The sequence below is a fragment of the Arachis stenosperma genome, chromosome 1 (genome assembly GCF_014773155.1).
Source record: "Arachis stenosperma cultivar V10309 chromosome 1, arast.V10309.gnm1.PFL2, whole genome shotgun sequence".
Taxonomy (NCBI): domain Eukaryota; kingdom Viridiplantae; phylum Streptophyta; class Magnoliopsida; order Fabales; family Fabaceae; genus Arachis; species Arachis stenosperma.
Genome location: NC_080377.1, coordinates 105,268,269 through 105,279,200, shown reverse-complemented (window position 1 = coordinate 105,279,200; position 10,932 = coordinate 105,268,269). Strand labels below are relative to the sequence as shown.

At 37.2% G+C, this 10,932-nt stretch overlaps 1 non-coding gene across 1 annotated transcript; it reads left to right on the top strand.

Moving 5' to 3' along the window:
- The first annotated feature begins 616 nt into the window (after positions 1 to 616).
- On the top strand, positions 617 to 720 carry LOC130950276 (small nucleolar RNA R71). The gene has a single exon (XR_009073551.1). It is a non-coding gene; the product is annotated as a small nucleolar RNA R71 (small nucleolar RNA).
- Positions 721 to 10,932: the final 10,212 nt, after the last annotated feature.

Below are 10,932 nucleotides of genomic sequence, written 5' to 3'. Positions count from 1 at the left end.
GAAACTGAAAGTGGCTTTTGACAGATCAGAGACTAGATTGGCTAAATTGGAAGTGCTTTGTTCAGAATTCTCTATCTGTTGTTGAGAAGATGATGGAAAAGGCTTGCTATTGCTCAGCCTATTGCGTCCACCATTGTTAAAGCCTTGTTGAGGCTTTTGTTGATCCTTCCATGAGAAATTTGGATAATTTCTCCATGATGAATTATAGGTGTTTCCATAAGGTTCACCCATGTAATTAACCTCTGCCATTGCAGGGTTCTCAGGATCATAAGCTTCTTCAGAAGCTGCCTCTTTAGTACTGTTGGATGCATTTTGCCATCTATTCAGACTTTGAGAAATCATATTGACTTGCTGAGTCAACACTTTGTTCTGAGCCAATATGACATTCAGAGCATCAATTTCAAGAACTCCTTTCTTCTGAGGTATCCCATTATTCACGGAATTCCTCTCAGAAGTGTATATGAACTGGTTATTTGCAACCATGTCAATAAGTTCTTAAGCTTCTGCAGGCGTTTTCTTTAGGTGAATGGATCCACTTGCAGAATGGTCCAATGACATTTTCGAAAATTCAGATAGACCATAATAGAATATATCTAATATGGTCCATTCTGAAAACATGTCAGATGGACACCTTTTGGTCAACTGCTTGTATCTTTCCCAAGCTTCAAAGAGGGATTCACCATCTTTTTGTTTGAAGGTCTGAACATCCACTCTAAGCTTGCTCAGCTTTTGAGGAGGAAAGAATTTATCCAAGAAGGCTATGGCCAGCTTATTCCAAGAGTCCAGGTTATCCTTAGGTTGTGAATCCAACCATATTCTAGCTCTGTCTCTTACAGCAAAAGGGAAAAGCATGAGTCTGTAGACTTCAGGATCAACTCCATTCATCTTAACAGTCTCACAAATCTGCAAGAACTCAGTTAAAAACTGGTAAGGATCTTCAGATGGAAGTCCATAAAACTTGCAGTTCTGTTGCATTAAAGCAACTAGTTGAGGCTTAAGCTCAAAATTATTGGCTCCAATAGCAAGAATGGAGATGCTTCTTCCATCAAATTTGGACGTTGGCTTTGTGAAGTCACCAAGCATTCTCCTTGCATTATTATTATTTTTGGCTGCCATCTCCTTCTCTTGTTCTAATGTTTCTGAAAGGTTACCTTTAGATTGTTGTAACTTAGCTTCTCTTAATTTTCTCTTCAGAGTCCTTTCAGGTTCTAGATCAATTTCAACAAGAGTGCCTTTTTCCTCGTTCCTGCTCATATGAAAGAGAAGAAAAATAAGAAAAGAAGAGGAATCCTCTATGTCACAGTATAGAGATTCCTTTATGTTAGTAGAAGAAGAAAGGGGAGAAGAATGTAGAAGAGGGGATTCGGATATTTAGATGGAGAGAGGTGAAGAGAAGTGTTAGTAATTAAATAATTAAATAGAATAAGAAAAGAGAGGGAGAATTTCGAAAATAATTTTAAAAAGGGGTTAGTAATTTTTGAAAATTAAAGATAAAATATAATTAAAATTAAAATTTAGAACAAAAAGAATTTTTGAAAAAGAGGTGAGATATTTTCGAAAATCAGAGAGGGAAAAGTAGTTAGGTGGTTTTGAAAAAGATAAGAAACAAACAAAAAGTCAAATAGTTAGTTGAAAAAGATATTAAAATCAAATTTTAAAAAGATAAGAAGATAAGAAGTTAAATAAGATATTTTAAAATCAAATTTTGAAAAAGATAAAATTTTGAAAAAGATAAGATAAAAGATAAAAAGATTTAATTCAAAAATTTAAAATTACTTATTTCACTAACAAGAAACTACAAGATAAGATTCTAGAACTTAAAGATTGAACCTTTCTTAACAAGAAAGTAACAAGCTTCAAATTTTTTAATCAATCACATTTTTTGTTAGCTAATTTTTGAAAATTTGACATAAAGATAAGAAAAAGGTTTTGAAAATATTTTGAAAAAGATTTTTTTGAAATTTTCGAAAAAGAGGAAAAATTGGAAAAGATATGATTTTTGAAAAAGATTTTGAAAAGATAAGATTTTTAAGAAAATTTGACTTGACTTGTAAGAAACAACTAATTTTGAAAATTTTTGACCAAGTCAACCCAAAATTTTGAAAATTTGGAGAGAAAAAAGGAAAAGATATATTTTTTATTTTTGAAATTTTAATTATGAGAGAGAAAAACACAAACATGACCCAAAACATGAAAATTTTGGATCAAAACACTTAATGCATGCAAGAACACTATGAATGTCAAGATGAACACCAAGAACACTTTGAAGATCATGATGAACCTCAAGAACATAATTTTGAGAAATTTTTGATGCAAAGAAAACATGCAAGACACCAAACGTAGAAATCTTTAATGCATGGACTCTAACAAACGAAAAATGCATATGAAAAACAACAAACAACACAAAACAAGAAAACATCAAGATCAAACAAGAGGACTTGTCAAGAACAACTTGAAGATCATGAAGAACACTATGAATGCATGAAATTTTCGAAAAATTAATGCATAGATTTTAGAAACATGCAATTGACACCAAACTTAAAAATTGACTCAAGACTCAAACAAGAAACACAATATTTTTTATTTTTATGATTTTCTAATTTTTTTGGATTTTTATTATTTTTTTCGAAAATAAAGTTAGGGAAAACGAAAAAGAAAAGAAAAATTTTGAAAAAGATTTTTGAAAAGAAAATTACCTAATCTGAGCAACAAGATGAACCGTCAGTTGTCCATACTCGAACAATCCCCGGCAACGGCGCCAAAAACTTGGTGGATGAAATTGTGCTCCTTATTCTTTAAGTTGCACTCCTTGTAAAATTATGGAATTTGAAATTGGCATGAGTGGACACAACTCCGTTCAACTAACCAGCAAGTGTACTGGGTCGTCCAAGTAATAAACCTTACGTGAGTAAGGGTCGATCCCACAGAGATTGTTGGTATGAAGCAAGCTATGGTCACCTTGTAAATCTCAGTTAGGCAGATTAAATTGAATTATGGTTTCGAAAATTAATAGTAAAATAGAAATAATAAAAGGGATAGAATACTTATGCAGATTCATTGGTGGGAATTTCAGATAAGCGTATGGAGAGACTGTATGGCTCAAGGACGCCTCCACCGTTGAAAATACATAAGTGAAAGGTTCAGGCATGGCCGAATGGCCAGCCCCCATGAAGGTGATCAAAAGACCGAATGGTCAAGAGATAAGACGTCTAATACAATAGTGAAATGTCCTATATATACTAGACTAGCTACTAGGGTTTACAGAAGTAAGTAATTGATGCATAAATCCACTTCCGGGGCCCACTTGGTGTATGTTTGGCTGAGCTTGGTCTATCCACAAGCTGAGGCTTTTATTGGAGTTGAACGCCAAGTTATAGCATGTTTCTGGCGTTCAACTCCGGGTTATGACGTGTTTCTGGCGTTTAACTCCAGACAGCAGCATGTACTTGGCGTTGAGCGCCACTTTACGTCATTAATTCCCGAATAAAGTATGGACTATTATATATTGCTGGAAAGCTCTGGATGTCTACTTTCCAACGCCGTTGAGAGCGCGCCCTTTGGAGTTCTGTAGCTCCAGAAAATCCATTTCGAGTGTAGGGAAGTCAGATTCCAACAGCATCAGCAGTCCTTTTTGTCCGCCTTTTTCAGAGTTTTGCTCAAGTTCCTCAATTTCAGCCAGAAATTACCTGAAATCACAGAAAAACACACAAACTCATAGTAAAGTCCAAAAATGTGAATTTAACATAAAAACTAATGAAAACATCCCTAAAAGTAGCTTGAACTTACTAAAAACTACCTAAAAACAATGCCAATAAGCGTATAAATTATCTGCTCATCAAGAAGCAACACCCATCTTATGAGTCTGGGTTTTGAATCCTGCTTTGTGAGTAGATATTTAAGAGCAGCATGGTCAGTGTACACATTCACTTTTGATCCTACTAAATAAGATCTGAACTTGTCAATAGCGTAAACCACTGCAAGTAACTCTTTTTCTGTGGTTGTGTAGTTCTTTTATGCGTCATTTAAAACACGACTGGCATAATAAATGACGTGCAGAAGCTTGTCATGCCTTTGTCCCAAAATTGCACCAATGTCATGGTCACTGGCATCACACATTAGTTCAAATGGTAATGTCCAATTTGGTGCGGAGATGACTGGTGCTGTGACCAGCTTAGCTTTCAGAGTCTCAAATGCCTGCAGACACTCCTTATCAAAGATAAATGGCGTGTCAGCAGCTAGCAGATTACTCAAAGGTTTTGCAATTTTTGAAAAATCTTTTATAAACCTCCTATAGAATTCTATATGCCCTAGAAAGCTTCTGATTGCCTTAACATTGGTAGGTGGTGGTAATTTTTCAATTACCTCTACCTTAGCTTGATCCACCTCTATTCCCTTGTTCGAAATTTTGTGCCCAAGGACAATTCCTTCAGTCACCATAAAGTGACATTTCTCCCAGTTTAAAACCAGGTTAGTCTCTTGGCACCTCTTTAGAACAAGTGCTAGATGGTCAAGACAGGAGCTGAATGAGTCTCCAAATACTGAAAAGTCATCCATGAAGACTTCCAGAAATTTTTCCACCATATCAGAGAAAATAGAGAACATGCACCTTTGGAAGGTTGCAGGTGCATTGCACAGACCTAATGGCATCCTTCTGTATGCAAATACTCCAGATGGACATGTGAATGCTGTTTTCTCTTGATCTTGGGGATCTACTGCAATTTAATTATAACCTGAATATCCATCCAGAAAGCAGTAGTAATCATGACCTGCTAGTCTTTCTAGCATCTGGTCTATGAATGGTAAAGGAAAATGATCCTTTCTGGTAGCTGTATTGAGCCTTCTGTAATCAATAGACATACGCCACCCTGTGACTATTCTTGTGGGAACCAGTTCATTTTTTCCATTATGAATCACTATCATGCCACCCTTCTTAGGGATGACTTAGACAAGGCTCACCCATGGGCTATCAGAAATAGGATAAATAATCCCATCCTCTAGTAATTTAGTGACCTCCTTCTGCACCACCTCCTTCATGGCTGGATTCAGCCGTCTCTGTGGTTGAACCACTGGCTTAGCGTCATCCTCCAATAGGATCTTGTGCATGCATCTGGCTGGGCTAATGCTCTTAAGATCACTGATGGACCACCCAAGAGCTATCTTGTGTGTCCTCAGCACTTGAATTAGTGCTTCCTCTTCCTGTGGCTCTAAGGTAGAGCTTATGATTATAGGAAAAGTGTCACCTTCTCCCAGAAATACATATTTTAGGGATGGTGGTAATGGTTTGAGCTCGGGTCTAGGAGGTTTCTCCTCTTCCTGAGGGATTTTCAGAGGTTCTATTATTCTCTATGGTTCCTCCAGATCAGGCTGAACATCTTTAAAGATATCCTCTAGCTCTGATTTGAGACTCTCAGTCATATTGACCTCTTCCACCAGAGAGTCAATAATATCAATGCTCATGCAGTGGTTTGGGATGTCTGGATGCTGCATAGCTTTGACAACATTCAACTTAAACTCATCCTCATTGACTCTCAGGGTTAATTCTCCTTTTTGGACGTCAATGAGGGTTCGTCCAGTTGCTAGGAAGGGTCTTCCTAGAATGAGAGTTGCACTCTTGTGCTCCTCCATTTCCAGCACCACAAAGTCAGTGGGAAAGGCAAATGGCCCAACCTTGACAATTATGTCTTCAATTACGCCTGATGGATATTTAATGGAGCCATCAGCAAGTTGGAGACATATCTGGGTTGGTTTGACTTCTTCAGTCAAACCAAGCTTTTTGATAGTAGATGCAGGTATTAGGTTGATACTTGCTCCAAGATCACATAGAGCTTTCTTGGTACAAGTAGCCTCTAATGTGCATGGTATCATGAAGATTCCAGGATCTTTAAGCTTCTCTGGTAAGCTTTTCAGAATGACTGCACTGCATTCTTCAGTGAGGTAAACTTTTTCAGTTTCTCTGCAATCCTTCTTATGACTTAAGATCTCTTTCATGAACTTAGTTTAAGAGAGTATTTGCTCAAGTGCCTCTGTAAACGGAATCTTTATTTCAAGAGTCCTGAGATAGTCTGCAAAGCGGGCAAATTGCTTATCCTGTTCTACTTGGCGAATATTTTGAGGATAAGGCATCTTGGCTTTGTATTCCTCAACCTTAGTTGCTGCAGGTTTATTTCCTATAGAGGTGGTTGGGAAAGCCTTCTTAGAGGGGTTGCTATCAGCACTTGTATGTGTCTGATCCCTCACTGGCGTTTGAATACCAGGATTGGAAGCTGGATTGGCGTTGGATGCCAACTCCTTACCTATTTCTGGCGTTTGAACGCCAGAATTGAGCTTCGCTTGGGCGTTTAATGCCAACTCCTTGCCTGTTTTTGGCGTTTGAACGCCAGAACTGAGCATGGGTTGGGCATTTAACGCCAACTCTCCACCTTTTTCTGGCATTTGAGCACCAGAATTATTCCTCTCTGGGCTCTTACAGTCCTCAGGGGGATTTTGGGTAGCAGATTGTTCATCTCTTGGCTTCCTGCTGTCTTGAAGTGAGGTATTTAATGTTCTCCCACTTCTTAATTGAACTGCTTGACATTCTTCTGTTATTTGTTTTGATAACTGTTGTTCTGTTTGCTTCAACTGTACTTCCATATTCATATTATCCATTCTTGTGTCTTGTAGTATCTCCTTGAATTCGGCAAATTGTGTTGCTAGAAAATCTAATTGCTTATTGAATTCAGTAACTTGTTTTGCAGGACTGAGTTTAGCAGTTACTGTTTTAGCCTCTTCTTTCATGGAAGGTTCACTACTTAGGTACAGACGCTAATTTCTGGCAACTGTATGAATGAGCTCTTGAGCTTCTTCAATTGTCTTTCTGATATGTATAGATCTACCAGCTGAGTCGTCCAAAGACATATGAGCTTTTTCTGTAAGCCGTTAATAAAAGATGTCTAACTACACCCACTCTGAAAACATTTCAGAGGGGTATTTTCTTAGCATCTCTCTGTATCTCTCCCAGCCTTCATAAAGGGATTCATTATCTCCTTGTTTAAAGCCTTGGATGTTCAGCCTTAGCTGTGTCATCTATTTTGGAGGGAAATATTGATTCAGGAATTTTTCTGACAGCTGTTTCCATGTCCTTATGCTAGCCTTAGATTGGTTATTTAACCACCTCTTAGCTTGGTCTTTTACAGCAAATAGAAATAGTAATAATCTATACACATCCTGATCTACTTCCTTATCATGTACAGTGTCAGCAATTTGTAAAAACTATGCCAGAAACTCTGTAGGTTCTTCCTGTGGAAGACCAGAATACTGGCAACTTTGCTGTACCATGATAATGAGCTGAGGATTCAACTCAAAACTACTGACTTCGATGGAGGGTATACAGATACCACTCCTATATAAAGTAGTAGTGGGGTTAGCATATGACCCCAGAGTCCTTCTGGACTATTCATTTCCACTTAGGTCCATGATGGAGTAAGGGAGATGATGTAGATAAAAGTTTTATTTATTTTATTATATTTAAAAAAATTTCGAAATAATAAAATAAAATAAAAACTAAAATAAAAATAAAAAAGATTTGAAAATATTTTATGAGGATTTTCGAAAAAGTGAGGAGAGAGAAAGTGGTTAGGATATTTTTGAAAAAGATATGATTTTAAAAATCTTAAAAGGATATGATTTGAAAAATTTTGACCAAGTCAAACCAAGCAATTCGAAAATTATGAAAAATTAAAGGAAAAGATATTTTTTGATTTTTGAATTTTGTTATGAAAGAGAAGAACACACAAAAGACACAAGACTTAAAATTTCTAGATCTAATGCTCCTTGTTTTCAAAAATTTTGGAGGGAAAACACCAATGTACACCAAACTTAAAAATTTTAAGATCAAAACACAAAGAAGACTCAAGAACAATAAGAACAAAAGAAAGAACACCAAACTTAAAATTTTTAGAAAACCAAAATAGAATTTTCGAAAACTAAAGAAAAATTAACAAGAAAACACCAAAATTAAAATTTGGCACAAGATTTAATCAAAGAAAAATTATTTTTGAAAAAGTTTTAAAAAGAAGATGCCCAATTACCAAGAACACAAGCACAATGCTCTAACCAACTGAGCTAGAAATTTAACGTGTTTTAAAAAGGTATTTTTAATATATATAAAAAAATTTTGAAAACTAAAAATTTGAAAATGCACAAGAAAAACAAGAAAAGACACAAAACAAGACAAACCAAAGATCAAACAAGGAAAATAGACAAGAACAACTTGAAGATCAAGGATGAACAAAGAACATGCAATTCAAAAATTGAAAGACAAAGAAAAGCATGCAATTGACACCAAACTTAAGATATGAAACTAAACTCAAATAAAAGAATCAAAGAAAAATTAAAAACTAATGAAGAAAAATAGTATTTTTGAAAGATTTTTTTTTAAAAGGAATAATAAAAGATGCAATCCTAGTGACTCTAAACCAAAAAGACAAATTTTTCCTAATCTAAGTAACAAGATGAACCGTCAGTTGTTCAAACTCAAACAATCCCTGGCAACGGCGCCAAAAACATGGTGCACAAAATTGTAAATCACATTTTTCACAACTCGTACCACTAACCAGCAAGTGCACTGGGTCGTCCAAGTAATACCTTACATGAGTAAGGGTCGAATCCCACGAAGATTGTTGTCTTGAAGCAAGCTATGGTTATCTTGTAATTCTTAGTCAGTATAATAATAATTCTCAGTTTTGATTGGTAGTAAATAAAAAAGCATGGATTAAATAATACTTGTTATGCAGTAATGGAGAATATGATGGAGTTTTGGAGATGCTTTGTCTTATGAATCTCTGCTTTCCCCCTGTCTTCTTCTTCACGCACGCAAGGTTCCTCCTACGGCAAGCTATATGTTGGTGGATCACCATTGTCAATGGCTACCATCCATCCTCTCAGTGAAAATGGTGCAGGTGCGCTGCCACCGCATGGCTAATCATCTGTCGGTTCTCACTCATGCTGGAATAGGATCCATGGATCCTTTCGCATCTGTCACTACGCCCAACCCTTGTGAGTTTGAAGCTCGTCACAGTCATTCAATCCCTGAATCCTACTAGGAATACCACAGATAAGGTTTAGACTTTCCGGATTCTCAAGAATGCTGCCAATGGATTCTAGCTTATACCACGAAGACTCTGATTAAGGAATCCAAGAGATACTCATTCAATCTAAGGTAGAACGGAGGTGGTTGTCAGGCACGTGTTCATAGATTGAGAATGGTGATGAGTGTCATGGATCATCACATTCATCATATTGAAGTGCGAATGAATATCTTAGATAGAAACAAGCATGTTTGAATAGAAAACAGAAATAATTGCATTAATCCATCGAGACACAACAGAGCTCCTCACCCCCAACAATGGAGTTTAGAGACTCATGCCGTCAAAGAGTACAAAGTTCAGATCTAAAAATGTCATGAGGTCTAGAATAAACCTCTAAAAGTTGTTTAAATACTAACTAGTAACCTAGGTTTATAGAAAATGAGTAAACTAAGATAGATAGTGCAAAAATCCACTTCTGGGGCCCACTTGGTGTGTGCTGGGGCTGAGACTTGAGATTTTCATGTGCCTGGGCTGTTTTTGGAGTTAAACGTCAGGTTGTAACCTGTTTTGGGCGTTTAACTTCAATTTGCAACCTGTTTCTCTCGTTTAACGCCAGAATGGAACATGGAACTGGCATTAAACGCCAGTTTACGTCATTTATCTTCGAGCAAAGTATGAACTATTATATATTGCTGGAAAGCCCTGGATGTCGACTTTCCAACCCAATTGAGAACGCGCCAATTGGACTCCCGTAGCTCCAAAAAATCCATTCCAAGTGCAGGGAGGTCAGAATCCAACAGCATCAGCAGTCATTTTTCAGCCTGAATAAGATTTTTGCTCAGCTCCCTCAATTTTAGCCAGAAAATACCTGAAATCACAGAAAAATACACAAACTCATAGTAAAGTCCAGAAATATGAAATTTGCCTAAAAATTAATAAAAATATACTAAAAAGTAACTAAAACATACTAAAAACTACATGAAATTACCCCCAAAAAGCGTATAAAATATCTGCTCATTAGGCACCCCCCACAGAGTGGAACCTTTACGTGGACGGCTCCTCGAACAAAGCTGGAAGTGGCGCAGGCATAATTCTAGAAAGCATTTAGGGAACCCAAATTGAGCTTTCATTAAAGTTTGAGTTCCCTGCCTCAAATAACCAAGATGAATACGAAGCTCTATTGGCTGGTTTGAGGCTGGCTAGGGAGGTAGAAATTCAAAAGCTTACCATCTTTAGCAACTCACAGTTAGTCACCTTACAGGTAGAAGGGAGCTATCAAGCTAAGGATCCCACCAAGCAAAAATACCTAGACAAAATTAGAGAACAGTTCGACCAATTTAGGGGATACAAGGTCCAACATATACCTCGGGAACAAAATGCCCGAGCTGATGCACTTTCAAAACTAGCCAGCACCAAACCAGGGGGCAATAATAAAAGCCTCATCCAAGAAATATTGCAAAGTCCATCAATCTCAGAGGAAGAAAAAATCCTAACCATATCCGGTTAGGATCAAGGATGGATGACTCCCATAATCAACTACCTCAAATCTTACACACTCCCTGCAGATGAAAAGGAGGCAAAAAGACTAGTACGAGAAGCACAGTACTACACCATAATGCATGACGTCCTACATAAGAGAGGAATCTCTACACCCCTCTTGAAATGCGTGCCGACCTCGGCTACGAGGGACATCCTAGAGGAAGTCCATGGAGGCATGTGTGGCAACCACCTCGGGGCACTAGCTCTTTCTAAAAAGGTACTCCGAGCAGGTTTTTACTGGCCGACCTTGCAAAAGGAAGAAACAGAGTTCGTCAAGACATGCTCATCATGTCAGAAGCATGCTAACTTCAATATAGCTTCACCTGAG